Consider the following 7,621-nt stretch of genomic DNA (forward strand, 5'->3'; position numbering starts at 1 on the left):
ATGGGATGTTAGAATACACAATGTTGCCAATAGAAAGGAGCTCAGAGGGCATTTATTTGGAGGATCTTAGATTTAGAGCTGGAAGAGAATTTACAGATCATCAGATCCAGTCCTTTTCTTTTACAAATGAGGAAAGTGACTTGCACAGAGGTTAAATGGCTTGCCTAAGGCCACACAGGTAGTGAGTAGCAGAGCTGAGATTCAAACCCAGATTCTCTAACTGCACTGCCCTTTCTCTCTGGGCTGTGCTTTACTTCCCTCATTTCTGAGAAGGAGCCAGAGACCTTGGGGAGATAAAACCTATCAAAGGTCACATGGCAAATTAAACAGCAGAACTAGAAACGGTGATCTGGAGTCAGAGAACCTGGATTCAAATCCTGCCTCTGATGCTTACTGCCTGTATGACAACAGGAAAGTCATTTCATCTCTCCAGGTTTCAGTTTCGCCATTTGTAAAATGAGAAAGGTGGATTACCTGTTGGGTTTTTTCGGTTGCCTTCTTGCTCTAGGTCAACAAATCAATAAGATCATGATTCTGGAATTTTGGGCTCTACAGTCCTGCCCTGAAGCTCCTTCTACTCTGCAGAAATAGCCCACTCACAGCTTCCTTGGGTCTAAGTGATGGGGTGCTTGGTTGCATGTACTTGGACCCCTGTTCTAAAATCACATTTCTCTTTAAAAATCACATTTCTCCCTAGCCTCAAAACTCTATCCCAAGCACTTTCTCCCCAGCCCAAGGACACAGCCTGCCCCAGCAACAACTGTTATCTCCCTTCTTGATACAGTAGCCAGGTGCACCAGAATTTATTAGTTTGAGCCAACTGTGTACTGGCTGAACTGGCTGTGTACTGAGTCATAACGACATTTACTACTTACTGACCAATCATATGTATCCTAGACTTAGACATACATATATTCCCTTACATTTATCGTCTAACAAGACATTGATGAGAGCAGCCTGGCATTCCTTAGTCAGTCCTGACCATTAGTTGACTTAGTGATGTTTCAGGCCTAAAGTCCCACCTTCATGTATCCCTACCTTGGGTTACTTCTCGATGAACTCTGGGTAAAATACCTGTGCAGTAGATAGTAAGAGTGTATTTTCCTTTAAGAAGTAACCACTGTCTAATGCCACCCTGAATCACCTAGTTAGTATATTTGGCACATGTTTTACCTTAGAATATCCTATATAAACTTTACCTGTACCCCTCTAAGGTTGCAGGTTTCCTAGGAACTTTTGCCTCCTGAAAAGCAATGCCTTGACCTCAAGAATGCTTGAATCCATGAATTCAGTCCAGGTAACCTGCCCTTGTACTCTGGTCTTTGCAGGGGTCTGACTCCCCCTGCCTTCCAGCCCTTATCATAAGTATTATTCTGTTATCTCTCCTTTCTTTATGAGTACATCTAAAGGAAGCAAGACATTTTGCAAAAGTGATAAGAGATGAATATGTGGCTTTTTAACTTAGAACAAGGGCAGGGGACGGGGAGGTGGCTCTGGGAGAAGGAAGGAAGAAGGTACAGGCAGAGGAAATATGAATGCTAGAGATGATCTTGTGCAGTGGAGAGTGCAGAGAATGATGTTCATTCATTCATTTAAGTCACTTTTAGTCATGTTCAACATTTCTTGACCCCATTTGGGGTATTCTTGGCAATGATGTGAAGAGTATCATTTCCTTCACCAGTTAATTTTACAGATGAGGAAACTGAGGCAAGCAAAGTTAAGTGAGTTGCCCAGGGTCACATAGTTAGAAAGTCTCTAAGGCTGGATTTGAACTCAAGAAGATGAGTCTTTCTGACTATAGGCCTGGCACTCTATCCACTGTGCCACCTAACTGCCCTTATATGCTATTAGCCAGTCATGTAAACTCTCTAGGTCTCTATGTCCCTACTGAAAAATAAGAAGGGTTGGACTATGTGACTCCTAAGGTTCCTCCTGGCTTTGAATCTATGGTCTATGAGCGTGAGCTTTAGGAGCAACCCACTACTCAGAAAGGTCATTGGAAATCATGATAGGAAACTTTTTAGGGAAAGTGTGGAAATGGCTCTGCAGAATTTGAAATAAAGGGGAGAATCCCAGGGCAGATGTGGGACCATGGGATGGTCCATGTGTAACTTTTGACACATCCTTTTGGAGGAGATTTGGTAACTGAGAGACACTGACCAAAATAGATCATAGAATCTCCAAGTAAAGGGTCCTTACAGGTCATATAGTCCAACCACTCATTTTATAGATAAGGAAACTGAGGACCAGAAAAATTGTCACATAGCTAGTGAGTGACATGGCTGGAATTGAAATCTAGGTTCTTTTACTTCTAAATCCACAGAGGGGTAGGGGCTTGTCCCAAGGTCATGAAGGTAGTAAACAGCAGAGCTGGAATTCAAACCTAGGTCTATTGACTCCAAATCCCAGGGCTCTTTCCACTACACTAACTTGCTTGCATATGGGTATGCCTGCAGAGCTGGGATTGGCAGATGCCCCAGAATGGGCCCATATCCCACTGCAAATTTGCAGTCTCAATAGGTTTTTTGTATTCTTCACCATGATTTGTGAGACAATTAAAAGGGATATGATGCTGGGATCTGTAATGCTGTCTCTGCCATGGCTTTATGCACCAGATAAGTATGACATTTAAGAAACATTCCTCCCCACCTCCCCTCTCCCCAGGTCCTGCATCACACCAGCACCAACTCCAGTCCATCAAATCAATGAGTCAAAACTTCTGAAGATAAACAACAAATGACTCAGGGATCCAAAACATGCCAGATACATGATTTATGTTTCCCCAATTCTTTTATTGAAATAAAGTGACTGAGAGCAGATGATTCAACTGGAGCATAACTACTTTCTACCCTGAGACCTGGAGGAGATTCAGAAACATGAGGAAGAGATGGAGTAAGCTTCAGGCTTTCAGGGTTGACCAGAGATGCTAGAACTTTGTTCTGAAAACAGACACCTTCCCACTGCAGAGCCAAGCAAATGAGACCAGACTAGGACTCACCTTGTCCTCACTTCCACATGGATCTCACAGACAGATCATTTTGCCAAATATTAGCACTGGAGGGGACCTTGGCACTCACTTAGTTAACCCCCTTCTTTTGCATACACAAAGGTGAAGTGTAGAGAAGTGACTTACCCAAGGTCAGTTAGTAAGGGGTATAGCTGGGACCAAAATTCCATGTCCTGCTGGCTGATTCATGTTTAACTGCTCTTATTATATGATATCCCTTCCAGATGCAGGAACAATGCTTAGCCCTTCATGTGCTCCGTAGGGCTTACTGACATAGAGAAAGAAGTGGCCCAGCCTCTGGGGAGGAGATTAGCCACAGCATCTCAGTGTGAACATGACTATCAGAGGTCATCCACTGAAACTGACAATTGAATCTGTGTTAGCTTATTCCAATTATAGATCATTCTAATTATTAGGAAGCTTTCATTATTGTCCTGCGTTTTACCAGACTGATGCTTTCCTCTCTATAGGGAGCTCTCATTCAAGTGCTTGATTAATGCAGATGGACATCCCAGAAACTTAAAGTCCTATAGAGTTGCCTGAGGGCAATGAGAGGTTATGTGACTTGCCCAGGGTCACCAAGACCCTGTCAGAGGCCAGAACTTGAGCTCAGGTCTTCCTGACATGAGGTTTTCCTCTCCTTTCTCTTTTCCTTGTATCAACTCTAAAACTCTCTTCAATTTCCATCAATTGTTCCTATTCCTGCCAAAAGTGAAAAATAATTACTCACATCCATGACAGTCATTCAAATACTTGAAGACTTCTATCATGCCTCCCTTAAATCTTCTCTTCTTCAGGTTAACTATCCCTAGTTCCTTCAGCTAATCTTCCTATGTATGGTCCCCAGTCCTTTTATTATCTTTGTGATGTTCCTCTAGACTCAAGTCTGTTAATATTCTTCCTCAAATGTGGTGGCCAAAACTCTGTGTCATCGCTGCCCATCCTCTGCTGGGGCATACCTATGGAAAGGCATCAAGCAGCACCCTAACTAAGCAGGTGTCCTGCTGTGAGGGCAGTCATCCCGACATGAAGTAGCCCACACACCAAGGCTTGTTCCTTACCACTGAGGCGTGAAGGGAAATTGGGCTTGGTGAGAAAGGTACCATAGGAATGGGATGCCAAGGGTGGCAGACAGGGGCAGGTATGCTACATTTACATGGAGTAACTATGGGACTTTGAACAAGTATCTTCCTTTCTCTGAGTCTCAGTTTTCCCTTCTGCAAAATGAGGAGGCTAGAGTAGATAACCACTGAAATTTCTTCTAGTGCTTCTGATATTCAAAGATTATAAGAATATTTGTGACATGCCTAGAAATAGGTGCTGTGGTAGAGACAAGAGAAGGGGAAGACACAGACTTTGCCCTTAAGAACCATAGATTTTTATATGAGAAATAAGACCGCATGTACACAAACTATTAACACAGAAAATAACTAGAGAACAATGTAAGGAGTCATACTAGGTGGCAAGGCAATATTTTCACGGGCATTCAAGAAAAGTCATGGAGTGAAGTAGCCTGGGAAGACTTCTCAGAAGAAATGGGATTTGAGTCACACATGGGAGAATCAACTGGTTTTAGAGATGCAGAGAGGGAATTCAGAGGCATTCAGGGTCCTCAGAGGCCACCTAACCCAACTTCTTTACAATTATCTCTCCCATATCATAAGAGTTAGGAAAACCCATGTGAAAGGTTTTGGCCCTCCCTTTATGCCAGAGAAGTCTAAATTTTTTTTTCTCTTTTATGAGGTGTTTATAGTACCTTATTATAAAATTTGGGATAAATATTTGGTCATAGGCTCTGTGTCATCTGTGGCTTCTGCAAAACTCCCCCCAAATGTCCATTTAATTTCTTATGCTGACCTGTAATATGTTGAAACTGCAATTCGGAAAGTTGTGATGTGGGAGGGATAATTGTATTTTATCAAGGTGGAAACAGAGGCCCTGACAAGTAATGTTTTGCTCCAGGTCATGAAGGCAGTATGTGTCAGAGATGGGATCTGAACCAAGGAGTTAGTGCTTACTACTGTACTATGCTGCTGCCCAGGCTACCAGAATAAACAAAAGTGTGGAGGTCGGGATGGGCAAGACATGATTGGGAAATGGGAAGACATTGGCTAGACTGGGGAGGGGTCATTGCAATTGGAGGGAAGAATACAAAACATCCAAGAAAGCTCAGAGGCATTATAAGGATTAATGGAAGTAGATCTCAGAAAGAATTTTAATCTAGGCAGCATGTACTCCAGCCAAGGAATCTTCAGGCAGTGGCCAGGTGCCCTTTCTACCTTTCTTACTTCCTCTCTTCCCAGTCCTTTTCCATCCTTGAGCTAGTTCTACCACAGCTATTGAATGCATTGAGGTCTAAGATCATGCTCTAGTCCCTACCTATTATTGTACAGACATAACCAGAGTACAAGACCACAGTTGCCATCCAGCCAGTGACAGAGAAAGATTGATTCTTTTTTTTTTCTGATATTTCTATATACCCTTCAATGCTCCTTTCAGCCACAAGTCTCAGTGCTGGATGGATGGTTGGAGTTCAAGTGTGTGTTTGTCCTTCGTTGCTGAAGAAGACCATGCCATCAGAGAAATGGTGACATGACTTTGCACTTGTCTTTGTTTTCAGTGAGGGAGGGCTGTGCAGGTCACCAGCCTCACTTCTCCTCCAGAGCCATCTGGATCCAGTGACCAGATATTCATCAGGATGACTGGAGATGACCCAGGATGAGGCAATTGGAGTTAAGTGACTTGCCCAAGGTCACACAGCTAGTGAGTGTCAAGGGTCTGAGGTGAGATTTGAACTCAGGTCCTCCTGACTCCTGCACTGTTGCTCTATCCACTGCACCACCTAGCTGCCCCATGGTTGGAGCTAATGGATTTTTAAAAAAAATTTAAAGTTCTAGAAAAGTGAAATATTTAAAAGCTGTTTTTCTAGTTTATAGCATGGGGAACATTGTTGTTATTTTTGCTGAGTTGTTTTAGTCGTGTCCAACTCTTTGTGACCCTACTGTGGGGTTTTCTTGGCAAAGATCCTAGAGTGATTTGCTACTTTTTTTCTCTAGCTCATTTTACAGATGAGAAACAGAGGCATATAGTAGGTGCTTAATAAATGCTTGCTGACTCACTGATTGATTGTGGATACTCTAGGCCTTCTAATCCTCTTTTTCTTTGTGCTATCCTTCTGTATCTTAAGAAGGTAAAAAAATAGCTGTCTAAAATTCTTCCCTGAGTCTCTTTCTGCTACCCTATGCAGGAATAGGCTTTTCATAGCTTCCTCAGGTCTCTACTTTATTCTTTCATCTCTGATCTTTTTTTTTTTTTTTTGAGTATATCTAAAGGGAGAAAACATTTTTGTAGCTCCTAATATCTGCCAGTTATTGTGCTAAGTGGTTTGCTTGTTTGTTTGTTTGTTTTACAAATATTATCTCATTTCATCCTCACAGCAACCTTGTGAGGTAGATTCTATCATTATCCCCATTTCACAGTTGAGGAAACAGAGGTAGACAGAGGTAAATGACCTACTCAGGATCATATAGCTAGTAAGTATCTGAGGTATAATTTGAACCCAAGTTTTCTTGACTAAGTTCAGTGTTTTATACAATACCCTACTTTGCCTTTGAGCACTGGTCTTGGAGGCATGATGCCAGTGTCCAGATCTTGGCTCTGTCATATGGTAGCTGTGTGACCATGGCTGAGTCACTTAACTTTTCTAAGACTCATCTGAAAAGCAGGGACAATAATACAGTACAATCTCAACAGGACTTTGTTGAAGAAAGCATTTTATAAATGCTTTATAAATCAATTTTATGAAAAAGCAAAAATTCTTTCAAAAGTCCCTTTTATATGGGTGAAGTGGAATCTCTGATCACATATAGTAGGAAAGTCCTGTTTTCACCCAGTGTCCATATCCCTGTGAATTTGAGTATCAGGGGTTGAGGTTGGTCAAGGTTCCTCACTCAGTAATAGGTCTATGTGTTAATGGTGGCTGAGACTAAAGCCATGGCAAGTATCTTATAAAAAGTTGGTTATGCATGCAGACAGCAGCGTCAAAGTCCCTTGTTGCATGGAAAGGATCAAATGATGGTCTGGCCGAGTGCCTGGTCTGGCCCTTCAGGCAAGAAAGGGCATGATGAGCAGTATGAACTGTTTATGTTGAACTGATTATATTTTGTATTTTGCTTAAAGCATGTATCCTCACTAGACACACATATACTCTTTCCTCAGCTTTTACCTAGACCTAAAATGAGAAAAATGTTTTCAATGCAATATTTCTTTATATTAAATTAAATCGTAGCCCTGAGTCTGGGGGGTCTTTATTCAAGATCAAGCACTAGAGAGTCCTATGGCTGAGCTGGTTTCTGCTCTAGATTATAAAATTAACGATGCTTTGAGAATTTGATGCTTTGAGAACCTCTGACACAGTGAGAAGAACACTGGCTCTGGTGTCAGAGGACTCAACGTTGAAAACCACTGGGATGCTGAACAAGTCAACAAATCTCCCTGAGTCTCAGTTTCTTCCTCTCTAAGAAGGGCAGATAGGTAGCACAGTGGATAGAGCATAGGCCCAAAGTCAGGAAGACTCATCTTCCTGAGTTCAAATCCAGCCACAGATACTTACTA

Source organism: Notamacropus eugenii, chromosome 1, assembly GCF_028372415.1.
Source record: "Notamacropus eugenii isolate mMacEug1 chromosome 1, mMacEug1.pri_v2, whole genome shotgun sequence".
Lineage (NCBI taxonomy): Eukaryota > Metazoa > Chordata > Mammalia > Diprotodontia > Macropodidae > Notamacropus > Notamacropus eugenii.